Genomic DNA, 15,218 nt, shown 5'->3' on the forward strand with positions numbered 1-15,218 from the left:
TTATCTTTGTAAAATTTATGGTGAATTTCCAAATTCAGAACAGGGGATCCAGAAATCGCTCTGGCCCTGTTTCACAAAAATTTAAACATCTCATAAAATATAACTCATATACCTGTTTTGTTCCATCCATATGAAAATAAACTCATAATTCTTCAATTCCATATATTATTCATCATCTAATTGTATCTCTAATATTTTTAGTGATTTTTCAAACTCACGTCACTGCTGCTGACTGAATCTATTTTATGGTAAATTTTACCTATTTCATGGTTTCCATGGATTAGCTAGCAATTTAGCATACATAACACCAAATATGATCATGATTAGCCATTCCAATGGCTAATCATTACCAAGCATTTCCATACCACTCAATAACCATATCATAAGACTCTATACACAAAATAATTATAATGCTATACATGTCATACTCAAAATATACAAGCCATTATGCCAAGATGGTATACGGATAGTGTGAGCGTGCCTCCGACCGTTTCCGATTTCCGAACTGGCTTGTCAACACTACAAGGAATGAAAAGGAGGGGGTAAGCATAAATGCTTAGTAAGTTCACATGCAAATAGCAAGTAACATAACTATATAAGCAAACATAAAACATCATTTGCATAATCATCACCGAGACATTCATATCACATTTTCATTTATCATCTTACCATATTGTTGTTATATCGAGTTTTCAACCCGAGGGTTAAGTACATACCTGTTCAAAGTATCCATTTCACAACACTTACCAATACGTCGCTTTCATCTTGAGTATTCCTCCATTTGAGTAGAATTTTACCCGTTGAACACATCGGAATATAATTCGGATACATGGAAAGTTTGCACATAAGTGCCACATATGTAGCCAAGCTACCATGTAACCCGCCCATAAGTGAACTCGGACTCAACTCAACGAGCTCGGATGCCTAGTTACATCTCTCGAACTCGGACTCAACTCAACGAGTTCGGACATTCGCATCCATAAGTGAACTCGGACTCAACTCAACGAGTTCGGATGCTCAACCATCCTAGTGACATGTCACTTGTATCCTAATCCATTCCTAAGGTTCAACGGGACCTTTTTCCCAATCATGTGTCTCAACCATCTTCTATGGAATGCCGACACCGATACTCGGTAGTATTTCACATTTTCCAAATATATCACATACTTTGACATATTATCAAACAATTATCACAAGTATAATATTTCATAATAATTATCATATCATTTAAATAACATTAAAACATTTAAAATAATAACTATGTTACCAACATTTACATATGAACTTACCTCGTATGCGAAAATGGCTACTTTTACCATTTCGTCCACAACTTGATATTTTCCCCATTTTAGCCCGAATTTTAGTTTTCCTTGCTAATCGAGCTTGGAAGCTTGAAAAACCCTAGCCATGGTTTTTCCTTACTATATTCGGCCATGGGGTTGAAGATGAGCAAAATTGGCTTTTAATTTTGTATTTTAATTCATTTTACCCTAAATAACCAAAATGCCCTTACTACTAAACTTTCCAAAATTCCATCCATGTCCAATTTTGTCCATAGACTTAGAAATTGGTAAAATTGCTATTTAAGACCTCCTAATTAATATTTCAAAACAATTTCATACTAGAAAATTCTAGAATGCAAGTTTTACAAATTATTCGATTTAGTCCCTAATTTCAATTTAAGCACTTTATGCATAAAATTTCTTCACGAAATTTTCACACAATCATGCAATCATATCATAGACCTTAAAATAATCATAAAATAATTATTTCTATCTCAGATTTTGTGGTCACGAAACCACTATTCCGACTAGGCCCAAAATCAGGATATTACACCAATTAGAATTGTAGATAACATAATAATCCTTCTAAGTATTTGAGTCAAAGGCTCACTTTAATTCTTTTATGGAATTATGGATTCGTTTAGATTACCTACTGAAGCAAGTTGTCTTTTTCGCAATATAAACGTTCTTACAGTTTCACTTATCATTAGTTTGAACTTAGACAATAAATGAGCTAATATTTTTCTGTCATAATTTCTCTATGCATGCAAAACATGAAAAACAGAAACACAAAAGGCGTAATAGTGAAATGTGAAATTAACTTTATTTATTCATTATTATTCAAATAAATAGAAAACATTTATATTTTTACTACAATATGTGCACATTTTCCAATAATATAATCAAAAATTATTATATTTTTTTTCTAAATTTTCTTATAACATCTTGTAACAAATATCAAGCTAGAAATGATAAACACGATTTCTTACCTTATTGAAACTTTCTCTCACTAGTTATATTTTTTTCTCTCAAAAAATCATGAAACCTTAACTTAATTGGTGAAGTTGACTATGGAAATGAGGTTGGAATCATGTTTCCTACTTGAACTTATCAAGAAATCAAAGTTTGAATGTAAGAAAATGGCTTGATTTGAGAGAAAATACAAGAAAAATGAAAAAGAAAAGAGAGGCCTAAGGGAAGAGGGAGGGACTACAACAACCATGGGAAGAGAAGTTGATGGGGGCTCTCATCTTTTCTTTCCCTTTAAAAAAAAAAACACTAAGTGAGCCTTCAAGCCCACATACTAATTTTCAGGTCCAAGTCCACTAATTGAAACCCAATTTCTTTATATTATGATGAAATGGTCTATAAAAAAAATTAATTCTCAAATATATCATCTAAGTACTATTTTCATCATAAAATACTTGAGGAAAGATCAATTTACTTTTTTTATAGAAAAATTACCATTTTACCTATTTTTCGATTCTTTGCACAATTTCTTCTTAAATATACAAATTTTTAATCTCAAACGTCATAATTCACTTGTAAAATTTAAAATGATTGGATGATAATTGCATCTTTTATCTTTCCTCGATAAAATTAGGAAAATTACAATTAATCCTTAAATTTTTCAATCTTTTAAATTTGGTCTCAAAAGTGATTTTCACCATACTAATTCATATTTCCATTAATTCTCATGTAAAATAGGCAATAAAAACCCTTATTTTCCTTTTTAGCCAAATTTATATTTCAATCCTCGAGCTTTTCAAAATTTATGATTTAGTCCTTTCATCACATTATAACTTCTAAAATTCTTTTATTAAATCTCACATTCAAAATCACTTTATTTTTATAAAAATTCTTTTAATTGTTACAATTTTTAATTTTATTAATTTACTATATTCGCTATTGGAATAATATCACGTGTATAATCTAAAATTTGAGATGTTACAAGACGAAGATGGCTTCCATCTACGAGATTAGCTCATGATGATCAATGTAGAAATCAAGAATCTAATGAATAGAAAAAAAAAAGGTTATAAGCTTTCTAAAAGATGTAGAGGGAGAAAACTAGTCAGGGAAGCAGCCTAATAGGAGTTTTTGGGAAAAAAAAGAAGAAGTAGAAACGGGAGAGTAGGTAGTAAAGAACAATTCGAATGGTGTGGCATTTCTACTGTGGTGCTATGATGCTATCATTGTTTTTCGAACTACATTTCATTTTTGGTTTGTAATACATATTCTGTTGGATAGGTTGTTTGAATACTTATGTTGCTCATGGTGTTGTCTATTTATTTGTATTGGTTGGGTAACAAATTTTATGTTGAGTTTTTCAGGAAAACTGTTAAATGGGGAGATTATTAGAACGTTGATAGCGTAGTTACAATCTTTCTTTAGACAATTCAAGATATTTTTCATATGTTGTAAATTATGACTTATATCTTTTAATAATTTATTTATTTTTTATTATGTATCAAATATAATTTTATAGTAAATTATAATATTTAAATTATATACAAATTTGACTAATGAAACTTAATACAATAATAAATAGGGATGACAAAATACTCAAAATTTAATGAATTTCGACTCCTCTGTTTTTTATATTTAAAATTAAGTTTCAGAATAAGATAAATCGAGTTCAAATTTTCAATCAATTAAATTAAGTTGAATTGAATGTCCCTTCTATTTTTTTTCAAATAAGTTCACAAATTATATTGAAAATATATCAGATCTGAATGAGGCAGAAAAAAAAGTCACACCATCTCTAATAATAAATGAAATTAAATGTTAAAGCAAAATCGGGGTCCAAACATCGTATTCATATTTAGTATTGCCATCTTAGGTCATAAAAATTGTTTGGTATTGCGATCAAATGCGCACATCAGATGTTTGGGTGTGAGAGCTAATTTGGCAACCATTTTTTCCCTCGAATTTGGTGGTCTCCACTCCACCGGCCAAATACTATAAACATAGTTTCTTGTAGAATATGATACTAATAAGCTCTAAATCTTGTTAGGTATTTGGTTTGAAGCTTGAGCATTAAATACCCTAATGGTTTTAAGTTAGTTATATAACCTTACAATCTTTAAAAAAAAAAGGCCTCCAAATTTGACACGCAATTTCAACAATAGTATTAAGACTTTAGATACATGAACAAGTCTGACACCGTTTCTATGTCAAACGGAGCCAACTGGCTCCTTAAATTCCATTTATTTTATTTTCACAAAATATCTAACTATTTATCATTATTTTAATATTTAATGATATCTCTAATGAATTATTAAGATTAATGATTTATCATTATTAAATATTAACTTTATCAATATTTTTAACTTTTTACCACTATTTCCAAAACTTTACATATTTGTAAATCCTTAGAAATATTAGTCTTTAAAAATATTGGAAGCAATTTTTTTTATTGAAGCTCATGGTAAAATTTATCAATTACTTATTTGTGTTATCTTTATATATATGGAATTACTTGAACTTGGTACATTATACTTATTTTGTATTTAAACTTCTTTTTGATAAAAAAAGATCTCTTCAGCCCTTCTCAACTTTGAGTTTGAGCAAATTGACTCCTCTAAAAAGATAGAGCAAAATAGTCCCTATCAATTCTGAAAATGAGTGATTAAGGACAATTAATCACGATGCTACTATTTTCTATCTTTTCTACATAATATTAACTGGTATAATAATATATTTAGCCCTCAACCTTTACATATTTTATTAATTTAGTCCTGATTTTAACAAATTAAACTAATTTAGCCCCACTCCCTTTGGAATCATTAAGAATTAATAGGAATTTAGGTATTAAAAGTTAGAGGTAGGGACAATATAGGTATTAAAAGTTAGGGACAATCTATGTATTTTGAAAAAAATAATTATTTTAAAATTAAATAAAATTAACCCCCTTTTAGTCATTAGAAACTAACAGGGGCTATTTAGACAATAAAAGTTAGAAATAGGGATAATTTAGGGAATTTAGTCACATGAGGTTTTTAAGTTGGATTTTGATTTATTTTCTTAAATTCAGATAAATTCATATAATAATTATTTTAAAATTAAATAAAACTAACTCCTTTTTAGTCATTAGGGACAATTTAGGCAATTTAGTCACTTGAAAGTTTAAATACTAATTCTAATGGGAGAGTACACATTTGCATTTCATTCCATTTGATTTTTTGAATGTTTAATCTTCTTTTAAGTCTTGAAAGAGTAAAACTATTGTCAAACTATTTCATTTGATTTCTTGAATATGTAATGGATCAATGCTCATAATGGTAGAAGAGATAAAACAGATTAAAAAGAAAAAAAAACATTGGTCAGTATTAAACTTCTTTCATAAATTAAGGCCAAAGTGTTTAAAAAATGAAGGGCAAACTATTGCCACATTTGCCTACAATTCAATACAATTGGACATATTTAAATTGTAGGCAAATTTACCCAAAAAAAAAAAATCAGTAACTATATGCCTAAATTTAGATAATAGTAGCAATCATAGGCAAAGTTACAAAAAATAATCTACCTAAGTTAAGAAATCAGTAGCAGTAATAGGCAAATTTACACAAGTTCAAAAAGTTAACAAAATAAACGTCTAGTTCACAATGTCATCAATAGGTCTATCACAAATGACTCTTGAGTAGAAAGCATCCATCTAACAGTGGTTGGTTTCCTCTTGAATGGGAACTTTTCTCTTGAGGCATCATCATGTTGGTGAGTTGGGGCAGCTTCCTACTGAGTTGCAGTCTTTTGCTGAGTTGGGGTAGCCTGTTGTTGAGTTTGGGCAACCACTTGTTTATGAGCACCAACTTTATGCCTTTTGACCTACAAGAACAAGTGAAATCCATAAACAAAATGCATTTATAAGTAATATAATGAAGCAAAGGTAGATGACTTGCTAGAATGTTTTGGCCAACTTCCTCTCTACAACTCTTCTTATGGTGGCCTAATTTCTTGCATATACTGCACCTCATTTCCACCCCTCTCTTGGCCTTTCTGTTGTTTTTGGTTCAACAGATTCTTTCCTAATTTTACAAAAGAAAGAATAACTTTACATTTCTTACAGACTAAAGCTGCTAAACAAGTAAAAAATAAATTAAGTTATAGTTACTGTACAAAAATTTTAGAAAATGAATGGGAATTTGGATGTAAAACAATATGTCCTAATACTTATAAAAACATAGAAAGAAAAATAGAAAATATAAATTTATTAGATGGAAACTAGGAAATAAAAATATATTGGTAATAATAAGAAAAAGAAAAATTTGTTAGAAGAAAATCTTCTAAAAAAATCTAAAAAATAGATATGTAAATGTTTTATCTGTGATGAAGAATGTCATATAGCACCAAACTGTCCTAATAAAGGAAAAAGTTTCAGGGTATTCATCTTTTAAATGTTTTATTGACAGCATGTTTGGCACAAACTCTCATTGCTTAGGACCCCTTACTGGCCTTATGAAGTTAGAATAAATGGCGAGTTGGGTTTGCTTGGTATACCCGGTTTGTACATAAGTTTCAGGGTATTCATCTTTTACATGAATGACAGCCACTGCATGCATGCAAGGGATGCCAGTGAGATCCTAATCTTGTAAGAGCACAAATTCTCAACTAGATCTATCACATATTGACTGCTTGGACTACATTCAACCTGATATCTGTCTTCACTAGCATGTGATGGAACAAACCTAAAAACAGTCACTAAAACAATATTAAAAACATGTGATCAGCCCCACTAGTAGTCATACACAAGGCATAAATATATTAAAAAATGGCTAAATAAAGAACTAAAAAAAATTAAAAACATGTGATCAACTTTTTTTTAAAGAACTAAAACAAAGTAAAAAACTAAGGCAAAATAAAGGCATAAATATATTAAAAATTCATACCCCAATGAATCTTTCATATTGAGATCCAACTTTTTCTTGATCTTTGGACACAAGATTCCTTTAATTTTTTTAGCTTCTTCTTTCTTTTTGACAATCAACAACATAATCTTGGTCTTAATTGTTTCCATCATGGTCAAAATAGGTTTCCCTCTTGCTCCCAATATTAGCTACCGATAAGCAACATAAAAGATTAGTGAGACAAATTCCTTAATAAATTCCATGTCCTTAATGATTAGTAGGTAACATAAATAATAGGGGTTTACCTTGTTAAAGCGTTCAGAAAGATTATTCACCAACATGTCAGACTGACTCCTAATTGAGAAGTGGGACCTTGACTAGTGAGTAGGGTTCTTTTCCTTCAACCAATCATAAGCATGTTGATTGGTATTCTTCAATTCAACCTTGACATCCTCAAAATCCCTTGGAGTGCTTACTCTGGCAGCTTTCCAAAGCAAATCTTTCAATTTCTTTTTTCCAAAACCAGCTTTCTTGAAATTGGCATGTAGGTGTCTTGTAAACCCCTAACCCATATCTGTCGCCGACATAGGGTTACAAAGCATTATTGATAAAACAGAACTTTAAATTATTCAATCCATTCATTAATGCCAATATAACCTAATTACATTCAATTACACTCATAACATCCCTTATTCGAGCCTTCGAAGCCCTAAAAATACTTTAGAAACAATCCAAGACTAAATTGGAAACATTTGAAAAGTTTAAGAAAAAGTTAGAAAAATTGAACTGTAGGGGTCACATGCTCGTGTGACTCATATGGTTGAGACACACGCCCGTGTCTCAGGCCATGTAACCTTCGAAATAGGGACACATGGTCGTCTCCCAACCCATATAGCTCTCTCAGTTAAGTCACACGCCCGTGTGCTAGGCCGTGTAACACTCAAAACAACTTCACATGCCCGTGTGCCAGGCAGTGTGCTAGGCCGTGTAACTGTATGACTTGTAAGCTTTAAACCTTGAACAACAAGTTTACCATTTCAAGCTTACTTGGATCTTAAGTTAACCATTTACCAACCAGAATACCTATTCAAAGTGACATTATTCAAGCCAAAACCATACCAAATCAATCTATTAAGTGCCTAACCAATGTACCCTCATTGGTAGCACAAATATAAACAATTGTAAATCAAAATAAAACCTCAAACACAACTTATCAATTCATCAAATCAACACCTAACCAATGTACCTATCATAGGTACCTCAAATGCCCATATTATTAACACATGCCATTTCTATTTGCATTGAAACATCTACTTAATTCACATGTATTATATAAGTTTGAAATTTACACATAATATCATACTTAGCATTTTATCTATTCCAATAAATTAGTAATAACAACACAAAAGCTGTAACACCCCTAACCCGTACCCTTCGTCGGACAGGGCTTCAGAGATTACCAAAATGTTCTGAATATTTTTCAATTAATTCATGCAAGTCACTATTCACTAACCAAGACTATTCATAACCTCCCTTAATTGGACCCTTGAGGTCCATTACGAGCATTAGAATCAAATCAGGACTTAATCGGGATCTCTAAGAATTTTTTGCAAAATTACAAAATTTTTCTAAGGTGCAAGGCTCACACGCCTGTGTGACCCTGGGACACGCCCTTGTTAGAAGCTATGTTCAACCCCGTGTAACTATCTGATTTGCACACATGACCATGCCATACGCCCATGTGCTAGGCCGTATGGTTAATTAATTTAATTCGAATTAGGTGTAGGTTTCACACAGCCAAGACACCCCGTGTTCTAGGCCGTGTGGCATACACAGCTGAGACACACTCCCGTGTCTCTGCCCATGTGCTTAATTCAGAGCATTCTGTTTCTCAAAATTTAGGTGCAGGGGACACACGGCCTAACCACATGCCCATGTTACTAGGCTGTGCGCCACACACGGTCTAGACACACGCCCGTATGTCTGCCTATGTGGACAAAATGAAGCCATTCCCTAGCTTCATTTCTCACCCAAAATCACCCAAAACTGCACTTAAAAACTCACAACTAATACCAGCCAATTCAAGCACTCCAATTAAACAAATCCATCATTCATCAAGGCATATCATTTCATGCATACATGGTTTCAAACTCACCTTAACTTAACTTAGGTATTCACAACATTGGGTCACATGAACTTAGCATAACACATGTGGATATATATATATATACCATAATAGTTTACTAAATCATATTCAAAATGAACCACCACTAGCCATTCCAATGGCTAGGTTACAAAATGACATTTCAAGCCACTATTGGTCAAGTTTCCCTATACACGGCATTACACCAAAATGATTTCACTAAATATACCAAAAATGCTAGTTGATAGTGTGACAATGCTCCACGATCTTCCAACCTTCACGAGCTTCGAAGCACTATAAAATAGGGGAAAAATAAAAGGAGTAAGCATTACATGCTTAGTAAGTTCGTATAAAAGAAACTAAACTTACCAATCTTGTTTATTAAAAATCTACGCATACAATGTTATGTTTCCATCCATTTGGCTAAATGACCTAGTCACATACATTTCATCAAACATGTTAGTCACCAACTATTCATATAAATCAAGTAACATAAATGAGTTCATCAAGCAATATTCTTTCAAGTCATTATCATTTTATCTCAAGATTTTCATGCCAAGTCAAGAGTTATATGTCCATTGAATTATTGAAATTCCGATGAAGGCTCAAGTAGTACACCCGAGGTGTACGATTCATTAATCCGTCAGTTCTTATCAAAGGTACCTCTTAGGGTACTTAACCAAGGAGCACACTCACGATCCACATGTCGTATAACAGGATTACCAGTCCAAGCTAAATCCTTTATATAGCGTATGCTTTACCGGTCCAGGCTAAACCTTAATCATAACGTGTGCTCGAGAGGTATTATATCGGGATTACCTGTCCTGGCTGAATCCTTTATATAACAAGGTCATTGGAATTACTTGTCCGAGCTAAATCCCACCCGCAAAAATTACAGGACCTTATTAGTTTCAGGAAAGCATATATATTCATCGGAATTAAATATTCAATCAGGACTTAACCCCTTTTTCATCATTTCAAGCATGTATCAATTTTTCATCATAGTATACAAATAAGCACATCAACATAAATCACTTTACATACAAACACAACATTTAATTAACATAATTACATGCCCGATTAAGTTACACGAACTTACCTCGACACTTGTTCTCGTAAAAGTCTACTAATCTGAAATCTTTTCCTTTCCTTGATCTAACCTCGAGTTTGTGTTTTTTGAATCTATATAAATGAATTTAATCATTAATTTCATACATTTCATACTTAGACGGACTCAATTTACGTCCTAGGCAAAATTACCATTTTGCCCCTAACTTTTCCAAAAATTCTGATTTTGTCCCTAGGCCCGGAAAATGAAACTTGTACAAATTACTCCCTATTCCAAGCCTAACCAAAGCCACATTATAAATTTTCTAGCAAATGTTTACATAAAATTTTAGAATTTTTCCTTCAATTTCACAACTTTACATTTTAGTCCCTAAATCATGTTTTCATCAAAAATTACTTTGTAAAAGTTGTTTATCTATCAACAATCTTTCATTTTCTACCATAAATTTTAAATTTCCAGCATAATACATCCATGACCCATATTCATACCTTGATAACTTTTCAAATTAATCTCTCAAATACCAAAATTACTAAAAACGGGACAAAAAAACTTACCCAATTAGGCCTTGAAAGCTTTTTTCTCTCTCGTAGGCTTTCCATGTGTTTTTAGGTTGAAGATGATGAAAATAAGATGATATAATTTCTTTTCATCTTTTAATTAATTAAGTATTTTGGTATTTCCAATTTAATCCCTTGTCTTTTTCTATAATTCCATGGATGAGTCACCATAAAAATCTACATACTTTTATTAATGGTCTAATTACCATATAAGGACCTTAATTTTTGAATTCCATAGTTATTTGATCCTCATAGCTACTAGAATTCATCTTTCGCAATTTTATGTGATTTAGTCCTTCTCGTAAGTAGGCACTAAATCAATAAAATTTTAATGTCAAAATTTTCACACATCGTTTCTATCATACTACGGGCCATATGGTAAAATAAAAATAAAATATATTTTGGATCGAATTTGTGGTCCCGAAACCACTGTTTCGATTTCACTGAAAAATGGGCTATTACAAAAGCCAGTTACATGCCATATAAACCGAATCAAACATTCCAAAAACTACAGAATTAAGTTGGGTGTGACTTGAGCACCGATCCGATCGTCCAATCTTTCGAGTATCTACAAGAACATTAAACAACACAAGTAAGCTTAATGAAGCTTTGTAAGTTCAACGTATTTAAATGATAAATCTTACAAAAATAATTACAACAATTCAAACATTAATAAATCAACCACGAAGGGTTCCTGTCATCTAAAATCTCAATCGATAAATCACATACGTTCCATATAATACTTAAATGTATTTACCGAGATTTCCAATTAGAAGAACAACTTACGGATAGAAGTACATCGTTTGCCCAACCATAACACGCTAGATGCTCATACGAGCTAATCCTTCTAAAATACACCAAATGCTCACAAGATCTAGTCAAATCGAAATACACTGATGCTCATAAAAGCTAGTCCAACTAAAACACGCCAAACAAAGAGTATAACACGAGAGTTCGAAACAAATGTTAAACCTCAGTTTACCTAGGAAAGATATACATAAATCACTCCACAACAATCTTCACCCCAATCCCCTAAAACATACCAAATGACGACTGTACTCTATCACGTGTTCAATCTAATCTGAACATCAATTTCAATAACTTATCTCAAATAATCATTCATTATCAACAATTGAATACATATATATATTGTACCAAGTTATACTATTAAAAAATTCATATAGATGTTAAATTCTAAACCATAGAAACTTACGTGGACTAAATTGTAGTATTTGTTGAAGTTTAAAGACTATTTCGTAATTTTTCCTTTTCCATGAATATCTACGGTATCTTGATCTAACGTATAAAATTTCTCAATTATCAGCTTACATTTCACATTTCAATCCACTTGACAATTAATACCCTTTTATTTTTTAAATTTATAGAACTACCCCAAACTTTTACAATTTTTATAATTTAGTCCCTGAAACTGGAATTCATCAAATTAACCATTTTTATCTAATCAAAATTCTATCCAAATATACTAAGCTCTTCAACAGCCCCTAATTAACATTAAATTTACAATCAAACCCTAAGATTTTGTCCTTTTCATAATTTAATCCTAAAATCAAAATCTAACAAAAATTACTTACAAAATCATCAAACAACACAATCAAAGCTTTAAATACATGATATTCATAAAAAAAATTCAATATTCATCAATGAAAACTTCTAAAATTTTGAACAGATTCAAAAACGGAGGTACAGGCTAGCTAGACCTAATTGCAACGATATTAAAAACATAAAAATTACAAGAAATGAACATCAAATTCACTTACATGCAATGAAAATAAGAAGCCAAAGCTCCTTCACCCTAGCTATGGCTATTTGACATGGAAATGAAGAAAATGATGAAGAAAATGTTTTGTTTTTCACTTAATTTTGTTTTAAATTTGAAAATTTTACAAAATTGCCATTATTACTTGTTTTCTTTACATTTTTCTTTAATTATTAATCCCATTACTGTCCACTACTAACTACTGAGGTCTAATTTCCTTGTTGATCCTTCCACCTTCATTAATTAAGTTATTAGATAATATAAATCCAATAATTACTAAGTTTTGCACCTTTTAAAATTAGTCTTTTTTCTTTAATTAACTATTTAAACGTTAATATTTCTAAACTAAATTTTAATATGACTCTAATGACTCTATAAATATTCTAAAAATAATATTTTCAGGTCGGTACGACAGAAATTTGTGGTCTCGAATCATTGTTTTGTCACCATTAAAAATCAGGCTGTTACATGTCAACATAGTGTGTTCTTTAGCAAACAACATAGATATTGCTTCTAAAAGTCCCTGCAAATAGAAAAAAAATAATGTAATTCTTTGACATACCATCCTAATCAAAAACAACATAAAAAAAAGTAATCAAATGGAGTTTTACCTTCTCTTTGTCAGACATGAAAGATATTTGGTATGAGCTTACAATTTCCAAGTCTAATGCGAGCATCTCCAAGAACCAGAGCCATGATGCTTGGTTTTCACTTTTGATAGCAGCATATGCAATAGGATAGATGTCATTATTTGAATATATCCCAACAGTTGGAAGTAGGTAACCACCAAAGTAACCCTTTAAGAAACATCCATATAAACCTATTATCCTAATACAACCAACCCTATGCCCATCTTTGCATGCCTGTACATAGATATACATCCTTTGAAACAACCTATTATCCAAATAATGGATTGTTTTTGTTCCAACATTTTGGGTCTTAAACTCTAACAAATACTCATAAATTTTCTCATATTGAGACTCATGATCTCATTCAAGAAATTCCAATGCCCTAAGTTTAGCCCTCCTACATTTGGTCAGTGAGACAACACAAAAGAAATCTCTTTTGAGATCAGCAATGAACTTTTCTTTATAATATTGACCTATTTAAGCTGAGGTTACATTCTTATTTTTATATAATTTAGAGCAAGTATGCTTAAGGTTCGAACTCTTAATTTGCCAAGTTTAGTTAGTAGGGCTATTAAGGTGTAGTCTAGAGACCCATATGTACCAAGAACATTTTGAACGGCCGACTGCCTTTAACCTCTTTAGATAATTTGTTTGTAAACTTAATAAAATAACTATTTAGCCAACCATACTGCTTGGTAGCTTTTTTTTATACTGTCTTTGGACCTAAATAACATTGTGACAGTCCTAATTCGACCCTAGTCAGAATGTGGTTTCGGGGCCACAAGACCGAGTCCCAAAATTTATTTAAAATTTGGTTGATATCCTCTATGTGTATTAGTGCATGTGTGAAAATTTGATGTCTTAATTTAGACTTATGAATGTGAATTTCATGTGATTGACTTAGTTGAGAACTTAAGAAAATATGATAGGGGAATATGTAAGGATCAAATAATAACAAAGTGAGGAAACCTGGGTTTGCATGTCAAATTGCCCAAAAACCCAAGTAGTGGTCGGCCAAGCCATGATGCCCCATCCACTAGGTTGAATTTCAATGCAATTCTTTTATTAGTTAACAATTAAAATAAATTAAAGAAAGGAATTAAAAAGAAAAGATGAATAAAGTAAGGAAGGAAGAGGGAGTATTCATCTTCTTTCTTTTTTATTTCTTTTTGCAATTGCCGTGAGTTAGGAGAAGGAAGGAAGAAATGCTCTAGACATTCGACCAACTCAAAAGGGGGTTGATTAAGGTAGGATTTATGTTACTTTTACTAAATTCTTGTGAAAATCTAGTTAGTAGCCAATGGCTTATTACAACCCATATGTTAATTTTCTACCTAAAGGGGTACTTAGATGGCATATGGTTAGGAGAAGGTAAATGCTAAGAGTATGGTGCTTTTGATGTTGTGAATGGAAGTAGTGGAAAAGTGAAAGAAAATTTATGTAGAAATGTGGTATATGTGGATTTATAGGATGTTACAAATAGACGTGAAGCCATGCTAGATTAGGAAAAATTCGGTCAAGTGTTCATGAGATGAAATTTTGTGTTTGGATGAATTAAAGATGATAGTATAGTTGATATCATATATATTTATGCATATTCGGCCATCAAATTAAGAGCATAGGTGATGTTGAGTCTAAGTTTTGCACATTCGGCTATATATATATATATATATATATATATATAAATGTATGCCCATTCGTGATATTACTTTTGGATTATATATATAATCGACTAAAAATGAGTAATTAGCAAGGGTGGTTGCCGAATGTCCAATTATATATATATATATGCATGTGTGATTGGATTATTGATAGTAGGGTGATAGCATATGGTTATTAGCGAATAGCTCAAAAACATATGGTAGGAAGATAAGAATTAGTCATGTATCTCCTATGATATGAAATCATTAATAT

The sequence above is a fragment of the Gossypium arboreum genome, chromosome 10, assembly GCF_025698485.1.
Source record: "Gossypium arboreum isolate Shixiya-1 chromosome 10, ASM2569848v2, whole genome shotgun sequence".
NCBI classification, from domain to species: Eukaryota; Viridiplantae; Streptophyta; class Magnoliopsida; order Malvales; family Malvaceae; genus Gossypium; species Gossypium arboreum.